This window comes from Cervus elaphus, chromosome 5 (assembly GCF_910594005.1).
Source record: "Cervus elaphus chromosome 5, mCerEla1.1, whole genome shotgun sequence".
NCBI classification, from domain to species: domain Eukaryota; kingdom Metazoa; phylum Chordata; class Mammalia; order Artiodactyla; family Cervidae; genus Cervus; species Cervus elaphus.
The window spans coordinates 65,304,548-65,323,194 of record NC_057819.1 but is presented as its reverse complement, the minus strand read 5'-3'; positions in this window follow the sequence as shown (position 1 = coordinate 65,323,194).

Here is an 18,647-nt window from a genome sequence, read left to right as displayed (position 1 = left end):
ACATGATTTAACTTGATATGCAAATTATATACAGGAGATTAAAGCATGGAAGAGACATAGGAGGTAAAAAAAGAGACATTTTACCAGAGTATATCAGTTTTAAATTAGATCTATATATTTTTTTAAAACCACATCTAAGAGCAACTAAATCTACCTTTACTTTAAACATGCAAGATATTGGCCATGCTTTTGACTTACTTTACCCTTCCTTGTTCTTTTTTTTTTTAACGAGTACAGATGAAAACCAAGCAAGTTTATAAATATGAGTTATATCTCATCCTACAGAAAATTGATGGGGAAGGGTCAAGCCCAAATCATTTATCTCTAACCCAGAGAAGATTGAACACAGCAGGTTACAAGGTGGTTGTGAAGGTTAGATGAGATACTGTGGGGTGAGCATCCCATGGATGGGCTCAGTAAGGCTGGCAGCGGTATTACCGTATGCTCGCGCTGTGGGGAGGTACCAGACTTTCATGTACATGCTAAGTTTGACACTGATGTTCAGTTACTTGCATTACCTAGTCATTGCCATTCACTGTCATCTCTTATCACTCAGACATGCTGGAAATGGGAATGATTAATGAAATGTACACGAAACAGTTGTTTTCTAGTTCATCTATTCATTTACATTTATGGCCTCACCCCAGTGGAGACAACAAAACTAAGTCTCCTATCAAATCATCACTGCAGTCACTGCTGGGACACAAGTCTCTTCCTTGCCTGCGAAGAAGGGCACAGAAGGGATGGTTCTTGAGCTTAGCAGAAACCTAGGGATTATGGTCAGGAACTCTTAAGGTACAGACTGCCCCCATGACTCAAGAGGACCTTTCTCACTCTTTATTCCACTTTATCTCACCCCTGGAGTTCTCTACTGCTACATGTTTAGTTATGATTAAATGAATGAGACATGAATTTTAAAAAAAAGTAGTCACCTTCCCAGCCTCCTTTGCAATTTGGCATGGCTATTTGGCCAACTACTGGTCAATGTGATGTAAGCAGACTTCTACTGGCATGGCTTCAAGGAAAGTTATTGTTTTCCTGATGAAGCGGAATAGACTCAGCTAGTACAAGAGTTTTGCTCTGTGTTCTTCTTCCTGCTGGAATATAGATGTGATGCCCTGAGGTTTGGCAGCCTTCAGATAAGCCTGAGGAAGCAAACACCTGCTGAGGATGGTGCATTGGAAAGGTGAAGTGTTGATCCTAGAGGATTTCTAGAATTGCTGGATTGTCTACCTTTCAACAACTTGTTTGTAAGCAGAAATAACCCCTTCTTATTATAGTCAAGTTTTCTGTTACTTCCAGTCAAAAACAATCCCAAGTGAAGGAAAGAAAAAAATCAATCAATACAAAAATGGAAGTGAACCATAATCATTTACAAGAACCAGTCTCAAAGATATTAACAGAATGCTCATATAACAAGAGGAAACAGCAAAGTAATACTTGGTTTGTTTTACAAGTGCAAATTAAAAGAACCATCATATCATTTATGATATCAAATTAGCAAAATAAATAAAAGCAACAGAAATAAATACTGATTAGATAGCTGCAGAGAAACTGTTTATTACTTAGTAAACTAGTTTATTCTCCAGAGAACAGCCTGTTCCCCCCAGGGCCGTCCCTGTAAGTCTGTGGGAACGACACACCCAGCACATGTGGCAAATAGCTCTTTATACCATCCATGAGGCTGTCCTCACCTCCTCAACCTACTTTGCAGCCATTTCCTCCTAAGCCCGACCTTTGCAAGGAAGAAGACCCAGGGCTTGGTCCTGTATTCTTGCTCTCTCTCTAGATCCAGCCCTGTGTCTTTAAATATTCTTTATAAGCTAAAAGTCTCAAGTTTAGAATTTTAGCCTAAACCTAAGGTTCCACACTTACATATCCAGCTGCCTGCTTGCCATATCCATTTGAATGGCTAAGAAGTGTCTCAAACTGAACATGTCCAAACTCTTGATTGCACCCGTCCAAACCTGTTACATCCCCGCTCTTCGTAACCTCCGGGCCACGGCAGCGCCATCACCTGTGCACGCCTGCTCAGTTGCAGTCGTGTCTGGCTATTTGTGACCCCGTGGACTGTGGCCCGCCAGGCTCCTCTGTCCACAGGATTTCCCAGGTAAGAGTACTGGGAGAAAAAAAAAAAAAGAGTACTGGAGTGGGTTGCCATTTCCTCCTCCAGGGGATCGTCCCGAGCCAGGGATCAAGCCTGAGTCTTCTGTGTCTCCTGCATTAAAGGCAGATTTTTTACCCGCTGAGCCATCAGGGAAGCCATCTACCTAGTTGCTGAAGCCAAAAGCCAAGGAGTCATTTTTTTTAAAAAGGGTATAGTTGCTTTACAATGCTGTGTTTGTCTCTGCTGTAGAACAAAGTAAATCAGCTCTCTGCGCACATACACCCCTGCCTCTTGGGGCTCTCTCCCGCTCCACCTGCCCCGTCCCCCCAGCCCCCAGGTCATCACCCAGCACTGAGCTGAGCTCCCCGCGCTACACAGCAGGTTCTTACCAGCCCCCTGTTTTACACGTGGGAGCGTATATGTGCCAATCCTAACCTCCCAGTTCATTCCACACCCCTTCTCCCACTGTGTCCATGTCCATTCTCTATGTCTGCATCTCTCCTCCTGCCCTGCAGAGAGGTTCATCACCGCCATTTTTCTCGAGTTCACATGTGTGTTAATATGCGATATTTGTTTTTCTGATGTACTTCACTCCATATGACAGACTCTAGGTCCATCCATGTCTCTACGAATGACCCAGATTCGTTCCTCTTAATGGCTGTAATATTCAAGATGAAAGTGAAAGTTGCTCAGTTGTGTCTGGATCTTTGCAACCCCATGGACTGTATGCAAGGAGTCTATTTAATTCCACTTTCTTTTATAGCCTCTAACTCTCTGAGCAAGTCCTGAGGCACTCCCCTCTCCTTTATTCCTCAGCCACTAGCCCGACGTCTGAATCTCAGGACGTCAGCACCCCGTCGCTCACAGAGAAACCAGCGATTACCTTCTACTGGTCCCTCTGCTTCCACACTCGTCACATATCTTGGCTGTACTGTGGCCAAAATGATCTTTGTAACATAGATTTCATATCATCTATAGAACCCGTTGGTGGTTTCCCATATAATTAGAATAAAATCTAAACTCCTGTCCTCGTCCTGCAGGGAACTGAGCAGTCTGGCCTTGCCTGCCTTTCTGACCTCACCGTCCACAGGTTCCCCTTGATAACTGCTCTTCAGCCCGGGGACTGTATGTCCCCCAAGCTCACCAGGCTTGATCCCCATCCCAGGGCCTTTGTACTTGCTGTGTTCTCTTCTCAGAAATCTCTCTGTCCTTACGAGCACACGTCTGGCTCCTTCTCATCACATACACCGGGCTGCCATGCATGCTCATGTCTGGGGAGCCCGAGGACTGGACTCCAGCTCGGATGCACCAAGCCAGGCCCTGCCTCCAGGGTGCCTGCAGTGAGAGGAGCCGCCTTCTGACGCCGTAGGGGCACTGACAACCCGAACCACAGGCCCAGGACACTGCGTCCTTCCATCCTCCCGGAAAAGGCAGCTTTTTCTAATCAAAACATTCTTTTTTAATTGAAGTATAGTTGATTTACAATGTTGTGTTCCTTTCTGCTGTGTATCAAAGTGATTCAGATACATATATGTATATATATAAACTTCCTTTTTCATATTCTTTTCCATGATGGTTTATCACAGGATATTGAATATAGTTCCTATGCTGTATAGTAGGACTTTGTTGTTTATCCATCCTGTATATAATAGTTTCCCTCTGCTAATCCAAAACTCCCACTCCATCCTTCCCCCACCAGCCCTTTGGCAAAACCATCTGTTCTGTATGTCTGTGAGTCCGCTTCTGTTTCGTGGTTGAGTTCATTTGTGTCATATGGCTCAGACGGTAAAGAATCCACCTACAATGCAGGAGGCCCAGGTTGGACCCCTGGGCTGGGAAGATCCCCTGGAGAAGGAATGGCAACCCACTCCAGTATTCTTGCCTGGAGAATTCCATGGACAGAGGAGCCTGGCAGGCTACAGTCCATGTGTTCACCAAGAGTCTGACACAACTAAGCAACTAACACTTTCACTTTAGATTCCACATATAAGTGATAACATAATGTATCTGTCTTTCTCTGCCTGACTTACTTCACTTAGTGTGATAATCTCTAGGTCCATCCATGTTGCTGCAAATGGCATGATTTCACTCTTTTTCATTGCCTTGTATTATTCCATTATATGTGTATACCACTTCTTTATCCATTCATCTGTCGATAGACATTTAGGCTGTTTCCATGTCTTGCCTATTGTGAACAGTGCTGCTATGAATATAGGGGTATAATTATAGTTTTGCTTAGATCTATGCCCAGGAGTGGGGTTGCTGGATCATCTATCAACTCTATCTTTAGTTTTTTGAGGAACCTCCATACTGTTTTCCACAGTGGCCACACTAACTTACATTCCCACCAGTGTAGGAGGGTTCCCTTTTTGCACACCCTCTCCAGCACAAAATATTATTTCTTATGTCTAAAGAGAGAGGAGGGGCTTCCCTGATGGTCCAGTGGTTAAGAATCAACCTTGCAATGCAAGGGACGCCGGTTCAGTCGCTGGTCCAGGAAGATCCCATGTGCGGCCAGGCAGCTGAGCCTGTGAGTCACAACTACAGAACCCACATGCTGCAACTACGGAAGCCCGTGAGCCTGGAGTCCCTACTCCCCAGCAAGAGAAGCCGCTGCAGTGAGAAGCCTGTGCATGGAATCTAGAGAGTGGCCCCCACTCACTGCAGCTGGAGAAAACCCACATGCAGCAGCAAAGACCCAGCATGGCCACAAAGTGAATCTTTAAAAAATATAAAAGAGAAGAGAGAATTGTCACTGGGCACTTACTTTATATGTATGTCTTACATAAATCTTGCAAAAATGCGATGGGATTAGCCTTATTGTCCTTATTTCACATGCTAGAAACGGAAACTGACTGGGTAAGTTGTTACTCTGGAGTTAAAGTTGGACTCCAATTCCACTGCATCATACAGTCTCCAAAGATAAAGAAGAACTCACTTGGAAACTTCCATTCTGCACCTCCCCCCCATGTTTTAATTCTATTTATTTTAGGATGCTTGTAGGAAGGTCTAGAAAAGTCTATGAAGGCCCAGTTATAGTCATTAAGAATGAGTTACTATTGTATGTATAGCTACAAAACATACCCCATCCATACACCTGCCAGGTGATAAATTAAGGTCAAGATGAAATCCAGTAAAAATCTCTCATTTTTCTTTTGAGCCACAACACTTTTAGACTTACCGGTCTTGTCCCTTCACTGACCTTTGTACATACTATCTTACAGTCTATTTGAGAAGGTTATTTGTGTAAACCTCTAAAATAGTGACTGCGTTAACTTTTTTGTTTATATGTGCTATTAAAATGTTCTACTTGGGAATTCAAAATGTAGAACAAAGAATAGAATTAATTTTTCTCTTCCTTTCTTTCTTGTTTGTTATCGGAAAAGATAGAGACAGAGATTTCATTTAAAAGGTTGGCAAGAATTCCAGTTCTGTAAATTCAGTCAATTTCCTAGTAGATGATCTTGGAAAAACTATTTTTTTAAGGTCTAACTTAAGCTATAATAAAATAAGGTCCAGCCTTCATCTGGGAAGCAGAAATAGTACTTTTTCAGCTCCATTTAACAGTCTGAAGTGATTCCATTATAATTCAGCTTCCTCTTCTAGAAATAAAGACAACCTTCATACGGTGCTTATGTCAAGCCCTATCCTAAAAGTGTTGCATATACTAAGTCACTTAATCCTGCCATCAACTCTATGGGGTGTAGGTACTATTATTATCCCTATTTTACCAATGGAGAAATTGAGGCACATAGGTGAGGTGGAACTAGCAAAGACCTGACTCCTTGGAAAAGACCCTGATGCTGGGAAAGACTGAATGCAGGAGGAGAAGGGGACGACAGAGGATGAGATGGCTGGATGGCATCACCGACTCAGTGGACATGAGTTTGAGTAAACTCTGGGAGTTGGTGATGGACAGGGAGCCCTGGCGTGCTGCAGTCCATGGGGTCGCAAAGAGTTGGACCCAACTGAGTGACTGAACTCAGCTCAACTAGCCCAAGGTCACAAAGCAATAAGGTGCAAACCTAGGCTGATCTGGAAACCACAGTTTTCACCATCAGGGAAAAACCACCTTTATCCTCATGTGAATGGGCAGTGAAGGAATGGCAATAGTATAAGCAACACTTTTAGGATAGGGCTTGACATAAGCACCGTATGAAGGTTATCATTATTTCTAGAATAATAATCATTAGAAATGTATGCAAAGCACATGGGAATTGGAAACACTGAATAAAGGCCATAATGGCACCAAGAAGACTAACAAATTGTCTTTAAGAGGATGTTGATACTGTGCAACCAATTTCTGGACCTTGAATGTGTCATGGTTCCAGAAACAATGGCATGCTTAGTGTTGAAAATGGATCTGTCTGTGTGAGGTAATCTTGATATAGGATAGAATTAAGTCATAGGAACCCATGTTGCTATAGGAACTCCCCGAACTAATACCATCAATCGAGTTCCTTAACTAGATAGCATCCTAATAGTAGCATTTCAGCAACACTTAGCTGACTTACCCATCTAAACAATCTAACTGCAATTCTGGAAAATGTGTTTCATGACCTTGAACAAGGCACTTCAGCTCCCTGAGCTTTTTTTCTTGACTTTAAATGAAGCCATAAAATATGACCTCTAATGTCCTTTACATGTTATGTAAAGAATGTTGAATGATTTTCTGTCCAGACTTGATGACTTGAGAGCAGGAAGCCTGCTTTTTTTTTTTATATTCATCATTTCTTACTATTCCAAAATCCACTGAGTAAAGCAACTTCACAGCTTCCTGAATCTGCGTGCTTTCAGATTACAATCATGTTAAGTTTGGCCCATAAAATTCAAATAAAAAAACTGCCAGGTCAGCAGCAGGGAGCCAGATGTTACAGTTCTGACATGATAAGGGGGACTCTTCTTTCTGCAGCTTCAGACCTGGACTGCCAGGCTGGGGCCACTGGCTAAGAGAACAGCCAGTGGAGTCGGGGGTCCTTGCTGGGGAGTCCAGGCAAGTCACCTCGCTTCTCTGCACCTCAGTTTCTCACCTGTAAAATGAGATAAGAATCATCCACCTCATCAGTTGCAGCAGAAAACTGAGCTCCTATATACAAGCCCTTAGCAGAGTGCCTGGCACATGTTGGTTGGTTGTTGTCGTTTCCTGTATTAAGAAAAACAAAACGGGAGCTCGAAGGAGGTCAGGTGGAAGCGTGGGTAGGAGCACATCAGGGGAGCTGCTCAGGTGATGGCCTGGAAGATGCTTCTAGCAGTCAACGTTAGTGCCAGTGTGAACTGAGTGCCCTCGTGTTGTGAAAGGGCCCCACTTCAGTTATTTTATTGTGACTCGTGTTTCAATTCCCAGGCGCCCAAGGCAATATAGGACTTCCTTATTTTTCCTTCAACTGCAAAATAAAACTACCCACCCACGGGAAAAGGAACATCTGATCTGGATTCTGGAACAGTTCCCGCTCAGGGTGCACAAGGACTCCATATCCTGCTAAACGCAGAGCACCCACACCTCTCCCTAGGGAAAGGAACTGAGACACGCAACCAGGGAGGGTCTTCACAGCGCACAAAATCAGTTCCCCGCACCTAGCCTTTATCAGGATCCCCTGACCGCCAGTGGCGCGGGAGAGCAAGCCCCAGAAACCAAGCAACAGACAGACAAAAGGCGGGGAGCACAACCTGAGTAAGCCGGCGCCAACGACAGCTTGTGGTGGGAGAAGGAGCAGCCCGAGCTGGGGCGCAGCTCTCCGGGGCAGTGAGAGGCCAGGGGCAGAACCGCACGGCGGCAGGCGAGCCTCGCACAGAGCCTCCAGCATCGGCCGGCAGCTCTTCCGAGGCATCCGGATTCTCAGAAAGTGGGGAGAAGCGCAAGGTGCAGGAGGAAGGTCGCGGACAGGCTGTGCCCCGACCCTCCCCCACCCTATCGCTGTGAGCTCTCTAAACTGGTGGTGGTGGTTGGTGCCCAAGTCATGTCCGACTCTGCGACCGCATGGACTGTGTAGCCCGCCAGGCTTCTCTGTCCACAGGATTTTCCAGGCAAGAATACTGGAGTGGGTAGCCATTCCCTTCTCCAGAGGATCTTCCTGACTCAGGAATCCAACCCAGGTCTCCTGAATGGCAGGCAGATTCTTTACCAGCTGAGCCATGAACCAGAGCTGTGGGTAAAGGACTGGGAGGGTAGGAGGCGGGTGAATTGGTTAAGAGACTTGGGCAGTCACCTGTGAGGAGAGAACAATCTGGACCAGAGTGGTGGTAGCGATTTTGGCTAACAGCCATCAGGAGTTCTTCCCCGCCAGTGTGTAGGCCAAGTCTTCTGAGTCAGCCTGATACGTTTGAAAATGTGACCCGCTCCCCTCCCCTTGGAAGTTACGTTTGCGCTACGTTAAATTATCATTCTGCTCTACATTTCAGTCTTGACATGTTTTTATTGATAGGTCAGCCTCACGTAGAATTGCAATAACTCCACAGTGGCATTTCATGGTGGTTGAATGAATGACAATGACAAAGCAAATTATTATAAAACCCAGCATTTGGAGGAATTCAGAGAAGCCTGCTCTTAACAGTGCCAAGGGTAGGACAAACTGGTACTTCTTCTTGAGGGTAACCTCAATACAGAACAAGAGCTGTAAAATGACCATATCTTTTGATATAGTAATATTCCTGGAAGTTTGTTTTGAGGAAATAATTTTAAATGAAAGATATTTTACAAGATATTTACCATGTTATTTGTAATAGCTCCAAATTGGAAATACCCAAAATAAATCCACTAACTTGGAAATGGCAAAGATAACTATGATAGATTCTGTGAAAAGCTACTCAGTACAATGACAATATATAAAAGATTTTTTTAAAAGACTGTACAAAGAAAAAAGTACACCTGTGTAGTTGGAGCAAAAGGGACTTCTAGGCAATAAAGCCGGGAAAGGGTAGAGAATGGTGTTTCATTTGGGCAGAACGTGGGGCTTGTGAAAGGCGAAGGGGGATGTGACTCCACTTGGAAGGGTGTGAGTGCCAGGATCGGCAACGACGAGGCCTGTGGACTTAAACCACGGGACGTCTCTGGTGGCCCAGTGGGTGAGACCTATCCCTGCCGGGACCTATCCCTGGTCAGGGAGCTAGATCCCACACGCTGCAACTAAGAGTTCATATGCCTCAGCTAAGACCCAGCACGGCCAAATAAATAAATAAATGTTTAAAAAATAAACACAAACCAAGACCTGAAAACTCAGGAGGTCCTGAAGTGAAGTGAAAGTCACTCAGTCATGTCCAATTCTTTGCAACCCTGTGGACTATACAGTCCATGGAATTCTCTAGGCCAGGATGCTGGAGTGGGTAGCCTTTCCCATCTCCAGGGGATCTTTCCAATCCAGGGATCAAACCCAGGTCTCCCGCATTGCAGGTGGATTCTTTACCAGCTGAGCCACAAGGGAAGCCCAAGAATACTGGAGTGGATAGCCTATCCCTTCTCTAGTGGATCTTCCCAACCCAGGAATTGAACCGGGGTCTCCTGCACTGCAGGCAGAGTCTTTACCAACTGAGCTATCAGGGAAGCCCAGGAGGTCATAGTCATAAACAATTGGAAGACTGCAGAAGAGGAGGTGGGTGAGGAGTGCAGTTGATAACCTCAGTGGGCAAGGGGCTCAGTGGTCCTCTCTCTGCCCCTCCAGTGAGTGGTTAATGACAGGCAACCCTGAAGCCAGAAGCCAGTATGCAGGTCAGTGGCTTAGAGCAGGCAGGGCTCTGAACAGGAAATGGCTAAGACAGCCTTTCTAGCTGTCAAAGGAAGTTGACATAATGAAGATGGGGCTCTGGGAAGATGTTGCTCAATTATTAAGACCTAACACTTGAGATCACCTCTGAAAAAAAAGCCCAGGTAAGAAGCAGGTCGAGAGGATTAGATAAAATAATACAGGTAGAAGCCCTGTGCCAACTGGGGAATGCTTTATGAATACTTTCTCTGGAGACTAGGGAGTTACCCTATGAAAAAGGCTGCAAAGTTAGCTGGCGTGTTCTTAATTCTAATCCTACATGGATAGATGGCTTTATAAATTATTTCAGTTCTAGTTTTGAACAAGTAGTGGTAAAATTGTATGCTTGTATCTTTGACTCTTTTCAAGAGATTTCTGGTGATCTGTAAGCCAGCCTATTTATTTATTTATTTTTCATTTATTTGTATTAATTCGAGGCTAATTACTTCACAATATTGTAGTGGTTTTTGCCATACATTGACATGAATCAGCCATGGATTTACATGTGTTCCCCATCCTGATCCCCCCTCCCACCTTCCTCCCCATCCCATCCCTTTGGGTCTTCCCACTTGTCTCATGCATCCAACCTGGGCTTAAGCCAGCCTATTTAAATGAATCAATTGAATTAGAAAAAACAGTTTAAAACACCAAATCAGCCATGATTGGCTCCATGAGGTTTGTATTCTGAGTATTTTAATCATACAACCATTCCATTCATCATTCATTTATTCAGGGCAATCTGGAGAGGAGTAAGTAGGATAAAGTGTAAGGAAATAGAAAGGTACAGAACACTACAGATGATAGAAATAGAGAAATATGAAAGTAGGGATATGTTATACAAATTGTCCTTCCTGCTGATCACAGTGAGTAAATAACTTACCTCTTTGCAAAGAACAATGTTTGATCTTTCTTGTCTAAGCTCATCACGTGGCTTCGTGAGGCTGGTACATTCTGCTGGCTGCGTACTTGCACTTACATGCCTCCTTAATGTTTGGCTCACCAGGCCAAGACTCTGCTTCTACTTCACGCCTCAGAGAGATCAAGTTTCACTTCCCGTTGTTTGAATCGTCTGTACCTCCCCCCAACCCACCCACCTTCTGTGTCTTATAAAAATGAACACTTTCTTTTGATTTTCTTCTTGTAAACACTGGTCTAAGGCTGTTTTCTCTCCCTACTGCTGTTAACCATCACGTGTGGCATTAAGCCCAGTTGTCTGAAGGGATAGAGCAGGACTTCGAGCTGAGAAACGTAGTCATCTTGACTTGATGCCGGTTTATCCTTGTGATGAAACTACCATTTCGTTTTTGATGGCGTTAATTTAGCATTTATTCTGGGGGCTGGGTTTTGTGTTGTCTTCATAAACACGCGCGTGCGCGCACACACACACACACATACACGCACACACACAAAGAGCCTAACTCTTTTTAGGCACTTCTCCAGCTGCGAGTTTAGCAAGCCTTTCTGATAATGGGGAGACAGACAGAATTACTGCTCCAAACATTCCCTTGCCACTGATCCAGAACATGTGTTATCATATCACACACTGTAAATTGATTCCGAATTCTTGCCAATGGGGCAGACTCTATATTCCAAATACCTAAGACCCTTGGACAGTGAGCTGGAAAAGAGAAATATGCCATGCTTCCTTCTTTAGTTTGATGTAAGCACAAGTAAGTTTGCTAAACATATTTGAGTCTCAGAATATGTTATTTTTTTCCCGAAAACATAGAACAAGCCCACGAAATCCTTATACCTCAGTGAAAATAGACTTTATCCTGAAAGCCCCCAGTTCCCCTGATTGTTAATGTCACTTCCAATCTCTTGGTGAAGGGTGGTGGGCAGGAAGTAGGGCAAGATGGAGGGGGGTTCACATTTAAGATAATAAAGTGACTCTCATTCAACTGGTGAGAGACATAAACAGTCTGACCATGATGGTCTCCTGGGAGTAGAGGTCTAGGGTTTCAAATGGTATATAAACAGTTGCAGAATCTCTGCAATTACTCTGGAAATTAGCTTCTAGCCCAGATGGCAATGTGAGGAATAAACATCTATTTTCAGTCCTGTGCTGTCCTGTGTGAATGCCCTGAGCTACTCTCAATTTATTTCTTGTTCATAATAATTGTATATTATGGAACAAATATCTCCAAAACTTCTCTTGATTTTTGTGACTCTTGAGGACTGAAGGGTGGGAACTGGGAGAAGAGAGTATAAGTGTCACTAGGAACTTGGCATTGGGAACAGCCTGGGGATAAGCAGGCAGGCTGGTTGATCTTCTCAGAAGTTCAAAGTCCCAACTTGGTTACCATGGCGATACCAGTCCACTCCATAATTTCACCTGACAAGGTCTCCATTGTGTCTTCACTCCTGAAGACTAGCCCATGCCACTCTAGTTTGATCCAGGTCTTCCTCATTAGATCCTAAGAAACAGTCACAAATGCACACATAGGTACAGGGAGTTAGTACTTGTGACAAACGAGTTCATGCCATGACTGGGTGAATCACAGATCAGTCACTCAAGCTTCATAGCAGTGGCTTCTGCATATTCTCAAATCTCATTGTGCGTGGAAGCGTGGTGGTGTCGTGGTGCATGGCTTGGTTTTCCTGGCGTGTAACAGCTAGTGCTAACGAATAAAATCTGGCTAGCTGCATAATTACCCCAGATGATTTTCAGGTTGGTCTGGTATAATAAAGACATTATCTATTATCTGCCAGTCTTGGGGAGGCCTGGCTTCCAGAACCAGTTTGTGGTCAGTGAGCTGACGGATTTCAACTCACACTCTTGAGGGCTCTATTTCTTTAACAGTAAGGTGGAGGAGTCAAGCTGGTGTTGCAGCCTGAAGCTGTCCCGTAGGTCTCAAGTCCAATGATTCCTTCCCTTATTGTTTCTTTCTTCTCTGAGATTAAAGCTTTTACTGTACATTTCTCGGCTGATTTGTTTGATCTTGCTAATTTCAAACCTTTAGGAAATGAAAACAATAATGTTTGAAGGAGGAAGTGTATATTCTCAAAATAAAGGAATTTGAACCTTATTATACAATTTTTAAAGGTGTAATTATGTTTGTTTGGGAGAGGCAATATATAAGATTATAATAAAAAAGAATGATTCAAGTCTGCTTAAGTATAATAGGTGTTTACATTGCCTGAAAAGTCAAGTTGTGAATCATGTTTATAAAACTAGATTTAAAGTCTATAGCAACGTAAGTGGATTCTTCTTAGGTCAAGACATGTCTATATATTAGAAGTCCCTCTTGAGGAATGTTCTCCTATGTTTATTTCTTTGCATCTTGACAGAGGGCTTCGCTGGTGACTCAGCAGTAAAGAATCCGCCTGCTGATGCAGGAGACATAAAGGACTCGGGTTCGATCCTTAACTGGGGACGATCCCCTGGAGGAGGGCATGGCAACCCACTCCAGAACTCTTGCCTGGAGAATCCCATGAATAGAAGAGTCTGCTGGGCTACAGTCCATGGGGTCGCAAGGAGTCGGTCACCACTGAGGTGACTTAGCACACACACATGCACATCCTGTTACAACATATGTCATGGGCAGCATTTTGCTATAAAAGCCACTGACTGTAAGGACTTGGATTCGTTGACCTGGGTCCCACCATAGAATGTTGGGGCTCTCTGGATGGAAGGAGGTCTGCTCTAGTTGGCTGTGAGATGAGAATATTTAAGAAGCATTTGTAAAAAGGGCTGGAGGAAATTCTCCTCTGTGACTTGGAGGAGGAGATGATTGTTGGTGGTGTAGTGGCACGCAGGAATGGATCATTTTTAATAGGGAGTAAAGGTAGGTCTCCTTTAAAAGATGACATTTGAACAGAGTTAACTTGGCAACTATCTGGGGGAGGAGCATTTCGGGCAGAGGACGGCCCAGGGCCAGGGCAGGGGCATGCCTGCAGGAGGCCAGAGTGGTGTGAGAGAGAGAATTTGGAAGATGAGCTCAGAGTTGGGCGGGGCGAGCTGGCCTCCTGGGTCGTTGTCAGGGCTTTTTCTTTGCAAAGAGATGGGGAGTCAGGAAGGGCTTTCAGCAGAGTGACCTGATCTGATGGGCACTTTGGGAGGTCCTCCTGGCGGCAGTGTTGAGGGCAGACTGTCTGAGGGCAAGGATCAGACAACCCACGTGAAGTCCCAGTTGAGCTGGTCATCTAACTTAGAGGTTATAGTGACTTGGAGCAGGTGTGAGCAGGAGGGGACTCAGAGAGAGTCAGATACCAGATTTTAAAAGAAGAGTTTGTGGGATGTGACTTTTAAAAAGTGAAGCCAAGAATGATTCCAAGCATCCCAAAAAGTGGAGTCACCCTCACTTAAGATGGTGATAATATGAAACTTCCAACTTCCCCCACAAATCTGTATTTTCCCATTTTAAAAACGGTCAGGGGACCTTCCCTGGTGGTCCACTGGTGATGAATCTGCCCAAGAATGCGGGGGACACAGGTTCAATCCCGGGTCCGGGAACTAAGATCTCGCATGTCAACTTAGCCCCGTACCCCATGACTGCGGAAGCCCACGTGCCCTGGAGCCTGTGCTCTGCAACAAGAGGAGCCCCCACAATGAGAAGCCTGCACACCACAACTAGAGAGGAGCCCCCCGCCTGCTGCAGCTAGAGAAAGCCCTCACAGCAACAAAGACCCGACACAGTCAAAAATCAATAAATACAATTTAAAAAATAATTTGTTTTTGTTCAGTCGCTCAGTCGTTTCTGACTGTTTGTGACCCCATGAACTGCAGCACGCTAGGCTTCCCTGTCCTTCACCATCTCCCAGGGCTTGCTCAAACTCATGTCCATTGAGTGGATGATGCCATCCAACCATCTCATCCTCTGTCGTCCCCTTCTCCTCCTGCCCTGAATCTTTCACAGCATCAGGTTCTTTTCTAATGTGTTGGCTCTTCGCATCAGGTGGCCAAAGTATTGGAGCTTCAGCTTCAGCATCAGTCCTTCCAATGAATATTCAGGACTGATTTCCTTTAGGATTGACTAGTTGGATCTCAGGTTGCTGAAATAGCCACTTTCATTTCAATTATCACTTCAATTTATACACAAGCTTGTTTCTTTTGTTCATGCCATTCTGTGTGAGAACCCATCTCTTCCCTTCTCTCTCTGCAGGCCCCTAAAGGACTAGTTCAAGTTCCACATCCTGGAGAACGCCTCCCCTGACTGCATACCCAGCAAGATATTTCTGCTGATCTCTTCAATGTGTTTATCTGTAAAGGCTTATTTTAATCAAGTAATAATATTCATGGGATGACTGTTGAGTCTGTTTCCCCAATAGCTATTTTTCCCTCCAGTTTTTAGTCTTCCGCTTCTTTTCCCCCACTCCCTCCATTTATTGACATACAGTTGACATGAATTAAAGCAGGTTAGACATAAGAGACGCAGGTTCAATCCCTGGGTCGGGAAGATCCCCTAGAGGAGGGCATGGGAACCCTCTCCAGTATTCTTGCCTGGAGAATCCCATGGACAGAGGAGCTTGGTGGACTACAGTCCACAGGGTCGCAAAGAGTTGGACACGACTGAAGCGACTCAGCACGCACACAGTATTAGTTTTGGGCTTCCCTGGTGGCTCAGATGGTAAAAAATCCATCTGCACTGCAGGAGACCAGTTCCCAGGTCGGGGAGGTCCCCTGGAGAAGGAAATGGTTACCCACTCCAGCATTTTTGCCTAAAGAGTCTCATGGTCTCCTGTCTGACAGGCTATAGTCCACAGTGTACCGAAGAGTGGACATGACTGAGTGAGTAAGCACACTCACAGTATTAGTTTTAGGTGCACTAAAACTAAAAACAGTATTAGTTTTAGGTGTTCATGTATGTGTACATCATGAAATAAGTTTAGCTAACATTCATCGATTCACGTAGTTGCAAATTTCTTTGTGTGATGAGACCTTTAAGACCTACTCTTAGCCACTCTCAAGCAAGTAATATATTGCTCCCTACAGTCACCATGCTGTACATTACATTCTCAAGACTTATTCATCTTATGACAGTTCAGTTCAGTTCAGTCGCTCAGTCGTGTCCGACTCTTTGCGACCCCATGAATCACAGCACGCCAGGCCTCCCTGTCCATCACCAACTCCCGGAGCTTACTCAAACTCATGCCCATCGAGTCGGTGATGCCATCCAACCATCTCATCCTCTGCCGTCCTCTCTCCTCCTGCCCCCAATCCCTCCCAGCATCAGGGTCTTTTCCAATGAGTCAACTCTTCGCATGAGGTGGCCAAAGTATTGGAGTTTCAGCTTCAGCATCAGTCCTTCCAATGAACACCTAGGACTGATCTCCTTTAGGATGGACTGGTTGGATCTCCTTGCAGTCCAAGGGACTCTCAAGAGTCTTCTCCAACACCATAGTTCAAAAGCATCAATTCTTCAGCACTCAGCTTTCTTCACAGTCCAACTCTCACATCCATACATGACCACTGGAAAAACCATAGCCTTGACCAGACGGACTTTGTTGGCAAAGTAACGTCTCTGCTTTTTAATATGCTATCTAGGTTGGTCATAACTTTCCTTCCAAGGAATAAGCATTTTTTAATTTCATGGCTGCAGTCACCATCTGCAGTGATTTTGGAGCCCCGAAAAATGAAATCTCTCACTGTTTCCATTGTTTCTCCCTCTATTTGCCTTGAGGTGATGGGACCAGATGCCATGATCTTAGTTTTCTGAATGTTCAACTTTAAGCCAACTTTTTCACTCTCCTCTTTCACTTTCATCAAGGGGCTTTTTAGTTCCTCTTCACTTTCTGCCATAATGACAGGAGTTTCTAATTACTGACTCTCTTCACCTGTTTCACTCACTTACCATCCCCGACGTCTGGCAGTCACTGATTTTCCTGTCCATTCTTCAACTTTCTTTTTTTTTTTTTAACATTTTTTTTTTAAATTTTATTTTATTTTATTTTTTTTTCCAGTGGGTTTTGTCATACATTGATATGAATCAGCCATGGATTTACATGTATTCCCAATCTCGATCCCCCCTCCCACCTCCCTCTCCACCCGACTCCTCTGGGTCTTCCCAGTGCACCAGGCCAGAGCACTTGTCTCATGCATCCCACCTGGGCTGGTGATCTGTTTCACCATAGATAGTATACATGCTGTTCTTTTGAAATATCCCACCCTCACATTCTCCCACAAAGTTCAAAAGTCTGTTCTGTATTTCTGTGTCTCTTTTTCTGCTTTGCATATAGGGTTTTTTTAACATTTTAAAAGTTTATTTATTTACTTGGCTGTGTTGGGTCTTAGCTGTGGCTGCGGGATCTTGGTTGCGTCGTGCAGGATCTTTTGTTGCGGCTCAAGGACGCGGTAGTTGCTGTTCCGAGGCATGTGGGATTTTAGTTCCCCAACAGGGATCAAACTCGCATCCTTTGCATTGCAAGGCAGATTCTTCACCACTGGACCACTGGGGAAGTCCCGTTCTTCAACACCTTCTTCTTTTACTCCTCTCGCTCCCTGAGAAGTCCCTCGGCAGTGGCTGCCACAGTCTGCGTCCCTCAGACTTTGTCACTGTCCTGCTCCAGGCCTGCACTGCGCCTTCAAGCCCGGCGTCCTGCATTCCGCCCAGCGTGTCTTCCTTCGGTCGCCTCTGGAAACCCCTGGGACGGCTTGTCATCACAACGTCTTCAGACGTTTCAAGACAGTTAGTGATGAGGGCCCTGCTGACTCGCTGCTTGGGCTCCTGGCACAGGGCTTGGAGTGGAGGTGTTTCGGGGCTGAGCATGTTGCACAGGGGTGAGCAGATTCCACACAAGAGCTGCCTTACTGGTCCACACAGCACTCAGCTCCCAGAGCAACATCCCGGAACCCGGAAGGGCCCGTCACCTGTCACAGAGCAGGAGGTAAAGAACTCTGGGGAAATGCTGGTCCATTTCCACTCACTTGACCTGCTGTTTAGGTGTCTGTATCACAGGGAGCAAGGCAGTGAGCTTTACAAAGGGGGCAGGGAATCTCCATTTCCCAGGCTCACTGTTTCTCCCTTCCCTCCAAGTAAAGGTTCTGGGCTCCCCATCCTGTCACATGCTTCTGACTCCCACCCCCGACTATGTCTCTGGGACCAACTTCTCTTCTGAGCATCGTATTACTGACCACAAACCCACGGCTGTCCCTGGAAATGTGTAGGCTCCTCAGACTCCAAGTATTCAGAAGCGAATGAGTAATCTCTCCTTCCCCGGCTGCTTCTCTTCTTCGATTACGTCTCTTGGTTTTTAGCTCAGTGTCAAACTAAACTAGAAACTTGATGTCATTTTCAACTCTTTCTATTCTTTTAATACTAGTTGTAGTGCTACTCCGACTTTTCCCATAAATGCCTGGCCCTCTCTTCCCCTCACAAAAAGGCTGATCGTGTTACCTGAAATGCCCATCTTGATGTTGCCACCAGGGACCCCTCTAAGGCACAGACTCGATCATGTCCCTGCTTTAAAACTTTGAATGGGTTCCTCCTGCCTATGGGATCATGTCCACCCTCTTAGCAGAGCCTGCGAGGCTGTCCTCTCTGAAGCCTGGCCACACTTCAGCATTTCCTTACTCCTTCCCCTCCCCTACTCACCCCAAGTTTGCATTTCCCGTCTCACTGAATTTCCCAATTCTGTGTTTTTCTCTATTGTGCTCTCTTCACACAGAGTAACTGAACCCTTTCTTTCTTTCTTTTTTTGGCTGCACCATATGCAGCATGTGGGATCTTAGTTCCCCAACCAGGGATTGAACCCATGCCCCCTGCCATGGAAGGGTGGATTCTCAACCACTGGACTGCCAGGGAAGTCCCATCTACTCATCTTTCAAACGAAATGATGAAAATCTGTTCTTTCGAAAATAAACA